Consider the following 10,201-nt stretch of genomic DNA (forward strand, 5'->3'; position numbering starts at 1 on the left):
TTTTTGTTTTTTACTTTAAGACAGGACCTCTCTAAGTTGCTGAGGCTGGCCTTGGACTTGTGATCCTCCTGTCTCAGCTTCTGAGCTGGGATTATAGGTATACACCACCATGCTTGGCAATAGCCATACTCTTGACTTGATCTTGGCCCAGACAGATATCCAATTTTACTAACAGCACTCTGGATTTCATCTTTCCCTCAAAGGCATTCAGGAACCATATGTAAACTGGAAAATCAGGAGAGAAGAAAGAGTTTTCTTTTCCAGCTCAGTAAGTCCTGAGTTGGAAAGTTTTTCTGTGTTGATACTTTCATTTTCGGTCCTTCTCTCTCTTTGAGTCCTATCATACACAGCTAAAAGAGGCCAGTTGGTACTTCCAACATTCTGTCTAGAAATAGTCTCTTAGTCAGATCCCCAAGTTCTTTAAAAATATTTTATATCTCCCACAGTCAACATGTTGCCAAACTTTCAACCACTTCATACCACAGGTTGTCTTTTCTTCAGGCTGATACTAATTCCTCACTGCCCTCCCAGCCCTCACTAAGAGCCGCTACGAGCCTCCTCCAGATCCCACCCACTCCACAGTTCAAAAGCCAAGGCCACACGTTTTGTGTGTGTGTGTGTTTATTATGGCAGCAGCACCTCCAAGTCCTGACTTCTGTTTCAGTTAGCTATTGCTGCATAACAAACCACCCCCAAATTTAGTGACTTTAAAATGACAATCATTTGGCTTTCTCACAACTCTGAAATCTGGTTTGGGAATCAAATGAGCAGTTATTCTGCTGGTCTTTCTAATGGTCAGCCATTCATGCAGCTGCCAGGAAAGGAGAGGAGTCAGACTCAAATTGAGAGAGGCTAAGACCATGGTAGTGGCTGACCCAAGGATAAATAAACTCCAAGAGACCAAATATCCTCTCCTGACTGATTCTGAGGAATCCAGTGGACCATACTTAGTCTAATTTCATGTGAAAAAAGGGAGGCCTGTCTGAAGTTTTTCATGAAATAAGACCTGCAATTCACCCCTGTAGATGATCCGTGTTATCATAACTTCAGGTTAAAATGAAAAATCCACTTTCTCTGCAATGTCACATTCAATTAAAACACATATAAGAGATAATCATGATGTATAGTACTCCCTTCACAGCTGAGTGACAGTACTTGCCTAGGAGCAAACAGCAAGGAAATAATAGACATAGAGCTTAGATTTAAAGACTATTCCATGATACTAGAGTTGTTTATAACATTCAAGAAAACATTGAGAGGATCCAAATTATTGTATCTCAATGAAGTTATTTTGGGGGTAGCAGTGGAACACTAACTTCAGAACTGTGTGTTTGATCTGGGTTATCTTTTATTTGGCATGTAACTTTCATCAAAGATGTGTTGGGTGGACTCAGAATTCAATACAATAATAAAGTCACACTATAAATAGCCAAAGAGAGAAAAATAGGATGTTCTCCCTTTCCCATTATTCCTCATCTCAGAAGTATTCACAGGTTCCACTTTTGCCTCAAATATTTTACTGCCAACAGAAGCAAAGAGAGTTCTAAAAACTATTATCTTTACTACAATCATTTCCTCAGGCACTATACATGTGTAATCTTAATCCTTACCGCCCTGTAAGAGAGCTAGTATCATCCCCATTTTAGAAACAAGGTACAAGGAGAGCTCAGAGAAATAATAACACTCTCTTGTGTTAAGTTTGAACAGCTAGGAATGACTGACCTAGGACTGTTTGACTAGAAATAACAAATACCACCAATATGACTTAGGAAAAGCAGAATGCCTCAGGCATGCAAGGGTATCTTCCTATCTGACTGGCTGCCAGGTTTATCAGTGCCAAGCATCTCTCTCAGAGGTAGAGGTTTGTAAGGCCATTAAAGAGGGGTGAATGGTTTAAATCTATCCATTTATTTAAAATTTATTTATTAAGTTTATGGTTCTCTAATCAAGCCTTCAAGAGTTTGTATTTATACTGATAAAAATTTTTGAAACTATTGGTCTTTCCCCGCAGGGGCAAAATGTTTTCTACTTAAATTATTAAATAAGCAATTTCCCTGTAGAGAGGCAAGTTCCAAAGGGCCACAGCAAGTGCCAAGTCCCTCACAGAAAAAGGGACAACTTGTTGTATGTATCATGATAGTAACCAAGGCCACAGCATGTGAACTGGGAATACCTTTGCATTTGAGGCATGACATAGCTCATTTAAAATAATGTATTAATAGTATCCACAGAGAGCCATGGGATCATGAGAATTTAACACTGACCCTTGCCCTCTGAGATTGCCCTCTGTTTCACTTCTACCTTCCTAAATTGGAATACTTCACTGTTTTCACTTAGAAGGTTATTTTACATTGTCTTACTGCAAAGTAAAGATTAACTAATATGAATAGTGTCAAAATGTCTTCATTGCCCAATAGGTTAAATTATGTAAAAACAAAATTATAATATTATGCATTACAATAAATTGACAGCAACATTGTGAACTATGTAGGTCACTCCCTTAGAAAGACAGACTTGGGGAGCTTGCAGAGGACCCAAGACTGCCAGCCCCTCGGATAACATGGTCTTCACGGGAAGGATTGCATCTCATGGTTCTACTGACCCACTTCCTCCCTCCTAACCTGGTTAGGACACTAACTGCTGGACACTAACCATGTAACCATAAGAATGCATACAGAAAATATTTGTTCTGAATTGCATTTGGAATTCCTAAGTTGTGCTGAGACAAAGATCAAGGCTGAATCTTAGTCAAACTATTTATTAGCCTCTGAGTGGGAAGAATATTGTAGGAAGATATAATTATAAAGCCTGAATGTAGCCAGCATCCAGTCTAGAGCTTTCAGCCTGTTTATAAAACATGCCAAATATCAGATGGCATGCAAAGGGTAATGTGTTAATAGTAGGGAGGCAAAACACTGGCTGCGATTTCTAAAGGAAACCAAGAAATATGGAGTAAACCAAACAGAGCTGCTCTGAAACATGCTTATCCTTACATCTAATTGCTCTGAAATAGAAAGATTTGGAATACACAAAGGTCTGGAATAACTGGCTCAAAAGGTGGTTCCATTCCTAGTTTTCCAAGGAATATCCATACTGCTTTCCAAATTGGCTGCACCAATTTGCAATCCCACCAGCAATGTATGAGTGTGCCTTTCCCCCACATCCACACCAACACTTACTGTTGTTTGTATTCTTAATAGCTACCATTCTGACTGGAGTGAGGTGAAATCTTAAGAGTAGTTTTGATTTGCATTTCTCTAATTGCTAGAGATGTTGAACATTTTTTTTATATGTTTGTTGACTGATTGTATATCCTCTTCTGAGAAGTGTATGTTCAGTTCCTTGGAAAAGCAGCATACTACAAAGACACAGCCACATCAATGTTTATGGCAGCACAATTCACAATAGCTAAACTGTGGAAACAAGTTAGATGCCCTTTAGTACATGAATGGATAAAGAAAATGTGGTATATATACACAATGGAATTTTACTCAGCAATAAAAGAGAATAAAATCATGGCATTTGCAGGTAAATGGATAGAGTTGGAGAAGACAATACTAAGTGAAGTTAGCCAAGCCCAAAAAAACAAATGCGGAATGTTTTCTCTGATATAAGGAGGCTGATTAATAGTGGGGTTGGGAGGGGGAGCATGGGAAGCTTAGATGAACTCTAGACAGGGCAGAGGAGTGGGAAGGGAAGGGAGGGGGCAAAGTGGTAGAAAAGATGGTGGAATGAGATGGACATCATTACCCCAAGTACATGTATGAAGACACGAATGGTGTGAGTATACTTTAAATACAACCAGAGATATGAATAATTGTGCTCTATATGTGTAATATGAATTATAATGCATTCTTCTGTCATATATAAAAATTAGAATAAAATATTTTTTAAAAAAGAAAGATTTGGAATAAATGATGAGAGTTTATTTTAAGCACCTCATCATTGTTCTTCTAAGGTCTTTTATTTTCTACATAAAGATATACAAATACTAAAAGCAAATTACCAATCACCAGCATGTTTACTCTGAAAATTAAAACTCCTCAATTAAAAAATAAGAGATCCAGAATAGCCAAAGCCATCCTTAGCAAGAAGAGTAAAGCAGGAGGCATCACAATACCAGACCTTAAACTATACTACAGAGCAATAGTAAGAAAAACAGCATGGCATTGGCACCAAAACAGACATGAAGACCAATGGTACAGAATAGAGGACACAGAGACAAACCCACATAACTACAGTTGTCTCATACTAGACAAATATGCCATAAAAATCCACTCGAGAAAAGACAGTCCCTTCAACAAATGGTGCTGGGAAAACTAGATATCCACATATAACAAAATGAAATTAAACTCCATCTCTTACCCTTCATAATTCTCAACTCAAAGTGGATCAAAGACTTAGGCACTAGAACAGAGAGATCCTGTGCCTAATAGAAGAAAAAGCAGGCCCCAAATCTTCATTATGTCAGCCTAGGATCTGACTTCCTTTACAAAATTTCTAAGTGCAAGAAGTAAAGTCAAGAATCAATAAACGGGATGGATTCAAACTTAAAAAGCCTCTTCTCAGAAAAGGAAACAATCAAGAGTGTAAAGAGAGAACCTACAGAATGAGAGGAAATCTTTGCCATCTGCACCTCAGAGCACTAACCTCTAGGGTATATAAAGAACTCAAAAAACTTTACAGCAAAAAAAAAAAACAAAACAAAAACAAATAACCTTATCAATAAATGGGCATTAAAGAAGAATTAATTCCAATACTCTACAATCTATTTCAGGAAATAGAAAAAGAGGGAGTACTTTCAAATTCATTCTATGAGGCCAATATCACCCTGATTCCAAAACCAGACCAAGACACCTCAAAGAAGGAAAACTTCAGACCAATATCCCTAATGAATATAGATGCAAAAATCCTCAATAAAATTCTGGAAAATTGAATACAAAAACATATCAAAAAGATGGTGTATCATGATCAAGTGGGATTCATCCTGGGAATGCAAGGTTGGTTCAACATACGGAAATCAATAAATGTAATTCATCACATCAATAGACTTAAAGATAAGAACCATAAGATGATTTCGATAGACGCAGAAAAAGCATTTGACAAAATACAGCACCCTTTATGTTCAAAACACTAGATAAACTAGGGATATCAAGAACTTAATCTACACTAAGCCTCAGGCCAGCATCATTCTAAATGGAGAAAAACTGAAGGCATTCCCTCTAAAATCTGGAACAAGACAGGGATGCCCTCTCTCACCACTTCTATTCAACATAGTTCTTGAAACACTGGCCAGAGCAATTAGAAGAAAGAAATTAAAGGAATATCTATAAGAAAAGAAAAACTTAAATTTACACTATTTACTGATGATATGATTCTATACCTAGAAGACCCAAAAAACTCTACCAAGAAACTTCTTGAACTAGTAAATGAATTCAGCAAAGTGGCAGGATATAAAATCAACACCCATAAATCAAAGGCATTTCTGTATATCAGTGACAAAGCCTCTGAAATTGAAATGAGGAAAACCACCCCATTCACAATATCCTCAAAAAATAAAATAAAATACTTGGGAATCAACCTAACAAAAGAGGTGAAGGATCTTTACAATGAAAACTATAAAACCCTAAAGAGAGAAATAGAAGAAGGCCTTAGAAGATGGAAAGATCTACCTTGCTCATGGATAGGCAGAATTAATATTACTAAAATGACCATATTACCAAATGCACTATATAGGTTCAATGCAATTCCAATCAAAATCCCAATGGCATTCCTCATAGAAATAGAAAAAGCAATCATGAAATTCTTTTGGAAAAATAAGAGACCCAGAATAGCTAAAGCAATTTTAAGCAGGAAGAATGAAATAGGTAGTATCGCTATACCAGACCTTAAACTATACTATAGAGCAATAGTAACAAAAACAGCATGGTACTGGCACCAAAACAGGCCAATAGACCAATGGTGCAGAATAGAGGACACAGAGACTAACCCACAAAATTACAAGTACCTTATATTAGACAAAGGTGCCAAAACCATGCACTGGAGAAAGGATAGCATCTTCAACAAATGGTGCTGGGAAAATGGAAATCCATATGCAACAAAATGAAATTGAATCCCTATCTTTCACCATACACAAAAGTTAACTCAAAATGGATCAAGGATCTAGGGATTAAACAAGAGACTCTGCGCCTAACAGAAGAAAAAGTAGGCCCTAATCTCCATCACGTGGGGCTGGGCCACAACTTCCTTAATAAGACGCCTATAGCATAAGAATTAAAACCAAGAATCAAGACATGGGACGGATTCAAACTAAAAAGTTTTTTTCTCAGCAAAAGAAAGAATATGTGAGGTGAATAGGGAGCCTACATCCTGGGAACAAATTTTTACCCCTCATACATCAGATAGAGCTCTAATCTCTAGGGTATATAAAGAGCTGAACAAGATAAGCACCAAAAAAAAAAAAATAATCCAATCAATAAATGGGCCAAAGTCCTGAACAGACACTTCTCAGAAGAGGATATACAATCAATCAACAAATAAATGAAAAAATGTTCAACTTCTCTAGCAATCAGAGAAATGCAAATTAAAACTACTCTAAGATACCATCTTACTCCAGTCAGAGTGGCAGCCATGATGAAGACAAACAACAATAAGTGCTGGTGAGGATGCAGGGAAAAAGGTACACTCATACAATTCTAGTGGGACTGCAAATTGGTGCAGCTAATTTGGAAAGCAGTATGAAGATTCCTTGGAAAACTGAGAATGGAACCACCATTTGACCCAGCTATTCCTCTTCTCAGACTATACCCAAAGGACCTAAAAACAGCATATTATAAGGACATAGCCACATCAATGTTTATAGTAGCACAATTCACAATTGCTAAACTGTGGAGCCAACCTAGATGTCCTTCAGTGGATGAATGGATAAAAAAATGTGGCATTTATACACAATGGAATATTACTCAGCAATAAAAAAGTATAAGATAATGGCATTTGCAGGGAAATGGATAGCATTAGAGAAGATTATGCTAAGTGAAGTTAACCAATCCAGAAAAAAACAAATGCCGAATGTCTTCTCTGATATAAGGGGGGTGACTCAAAATGGGGTTAGGAGAGAGAACAAGGGAGGAAGATTACCTCTAGATAGGGATTAGGGGTGGGAGGGAAAAGGAGGGAGAAGGGGAATAGCATGGATGCTGAAAGGAGACCCTCATCATTGTTAAAAAAAATGTATAAAGATGTGAAAAAAATAAATAAATAAAACAACTTTTATGACTATGCTAAAAAAATAAAAATAAAAAAATAAATGGGCAAAGGAACTGAATAGACATTTCACAGAAGAAATACAATCAACTAACAAACATAAGAAAAAATGTTTAGCATCTCTAGAAATTAGAGAAATTCAAATCAAAACTAAGATTCCATCTCACTCTAATCAGAATGTCAATTATCAAGAATACAAGCAATAATATATGTTGGTGAGGATGTGGAGAAAAAGGAACACTCATATATTCCTGGTGGGACTACAAATTGGCACAACCATCATGGAAAGCAGTATGGAGATTCCTCAGAACACTTGGTGTGAAACCACTATTTGACCCAGTTATCCCATTCCTCAGTTCATACTCAAGGACTTAAAATCTGCATACTACAGTGATGCAGCTACATCCATGTTTATAGCAGCTCAATTCACAATAGCTAAACTGTGGAACCAACCTAGGTGTCCTTTAACAGATCAATGGATAAAGAAAATGTTATACACACACACACAAACACACACACACACACATAAATAATAAATATACGCACACACAATGGAATATTACTTAGCCTTAAAGAAGAATGAAATGATGGCATTTGCTGGTAAATAGATGAAGCTGGAGAATATCATGCTAAGTGAAATAAGCCAATTCCCCCCAAACCAAAGGCCAAATGTCTTCTCTGATATGAGAATGCTAATTCACAATAAGGGGTGGGTGACTAGGAAAGAACAGAGTTACTTTGAATTAGGTAGAGGGGAGTGAAGGGAGGATAGTAGGGAGTAGAAGGGTAGTAGAATGGATCAGACATTATTACCATATGTACATATATGACTACACAACCAGTGTGACTCTACATCACATACAACCAGAAGAATGAGAAATTATACTCCATTTATGTATGATGTGTCGAAGTGCATTCTACTCTCATGTATAACTAATTAGAACAAATTTTTAAATGAGAAAAAAAACTCCTAAATTATCTATCCACCCCTCTCTTCAATTGCCTAACAATGCCACCCTAGAGTTCTCAAGGGAGAAGAGGAAGAAGAGGAGAAAGAGCCTGGCATTTGGAATCAGAAGAGCTGTATTTAAATCAAGATGTACCTTCTCAAACAGCTTTTCCCCTCTTTAATATGTAGAGCTGGGTTTGTATCGCCCTTACCTGTGTGGCTAGAAGAATGCTGTTAGTAAGACATCGTGAGGGCTGGTCAGTACTTGCTGTTTCCCTTGGCTTGCCGTGGGTACTGGCATTCTAAGTGCTCTGAAGGATCCCCCTTTTCCACCCTACCCCTGCACGGGAGCATCCTCAGCTCTAGGCTGCTTTCCTTTACCTTCGACTTCCCTCACCTTCATCCAGGAGAGTTCACCGAGTGCTGCACAGTGCACGAGGTACAGATCACTGCAGGGCAATACAAGGTGAATGAGATCTGATTCTGACCTTCAAGCAACACACAATGGATTTCTCAGCCTTGGCACTAGTGACGACTGAGGGCCAGATCATTCTTTTTCATGGAGGGCTGGTACAGACAGCATCCCTGGCTCAACCCACCAGATGCCTGGAATCCTCTCCACCCCAAGTGATGACAGTCAGAATCCACTTCAGGTGCCATCAGTTTCTCCTGGAGAGGGGAAAAAAAATCAACCCGAAGTTGAAAGCTACCGGCATAGTAGTACTTCTGTGGATCAATGTTCCCCCAGGAATCAACCAAAAGAGCTAAGTTCTAAAAATCTCTTCCAAAGAAATTTAGAGCCTCTAAACAACTAGGATTTGATGGGACAAAGACTAAAAAATTGGGAACTTGAGAGACACGAAGCAACTTTTTATAGCTACTTTTTTCCTTAGAGTGGTTGCTAATTCTGGGTGTGGGTTAGGAGTTGAGAACACAAAAAAGACCAAGCCTTAGTACTGTGTCCAAGGAGTAGAAAAATTAGGAAATGACTAGGATATTTCATGCAGCTAGAGAAGAAGAATCAGGGAGTCAGGGGCCTGGTAAGAAAAGACAGCAGGACACTGAGCACAAAACTCTTGGCAAGTTTTCCCCTCAAGAAATGGGGCAAATTCTGAAGCTGTTTGGGACAGAAGCCTAAGAAATTAGGCATGAAAGAGCCTCTGAAAAGCAGAGCAGGGCTTTGGTCATCCCACGGCACCAGAGACAAGGACTGATGTTCAGAACCAACTGATGGAGCAGCCAGACCAACTGAAGTAAGGTCAACCAAAGGGAGACAGAGCCATGCAAAACATCCAGTCATCAATATCAAGAATAAAACAGGGGCCACTAAATAATGTAAAGAAGAACAATGTAAACAACTATATGTCAATAAACTTGAAAATTTTCATGAAATGGAAAAATCTCTTGAAAATTCAAATTACCAAAATTAAAGCAATAAATGGGAAAACATGATCAGTCAGGTAGATAGATAGAGAGATGAATAGATAGATTATAGAGACAAAATTAAATGTTTAATGAAAAATCTTCCCACAAAAAAATCTCCAGGCTCAGAGGGCCTCTGTAATGAATTGTTCCAAGCATCTAAGAAAGAAGTAATAGCATCAATCATAGAAAAAAATCTCTTCTAAATAATAGGGGGAAGAAAGAATATTTAACAACTCATTTTATGAGTTTAGCATTCATCGAGCCCAAAACTTGACAAGTATATCACACAAAAAGGAAAAAAGTACAGGCTAATCACACTTATACAAATGCAAAATTCTTGGGGAAAATCATAGCAAAATGAATCCAGTGATATATAAAAAGAACAAGTTTTCATATCAAGGTGCAAATGTATTTTTATACATAAAATAAATTCATATAATTCACATTAAAAATTTAAAAGAAAGTCATTTATCTCTATAAAGAAAAAGCATTATATAAAATACAAAACCCATTTATGATTAAAACTAAATTCTTACCAAAGTAGAATTTCTTTATCTAATAAGA

Source organism: Marmota monax, unplaced genomic scaffold (assembly GCF_021218885.2).
Source record: "Marmota monax isolate L192 unplaced genomic scaffold, Marmota_monax_Labrador192_F-V1.1 WCK01_AAM20220418_F8-fsc00003, whole genome shotgun sequence".
In the NCBI taxonomy this organism is placed as follows: Eukaryota; Metazoa; Chordata; class Mammalia; order Rodentia; family Sciuridae; genus Marmota; species Marmota monax.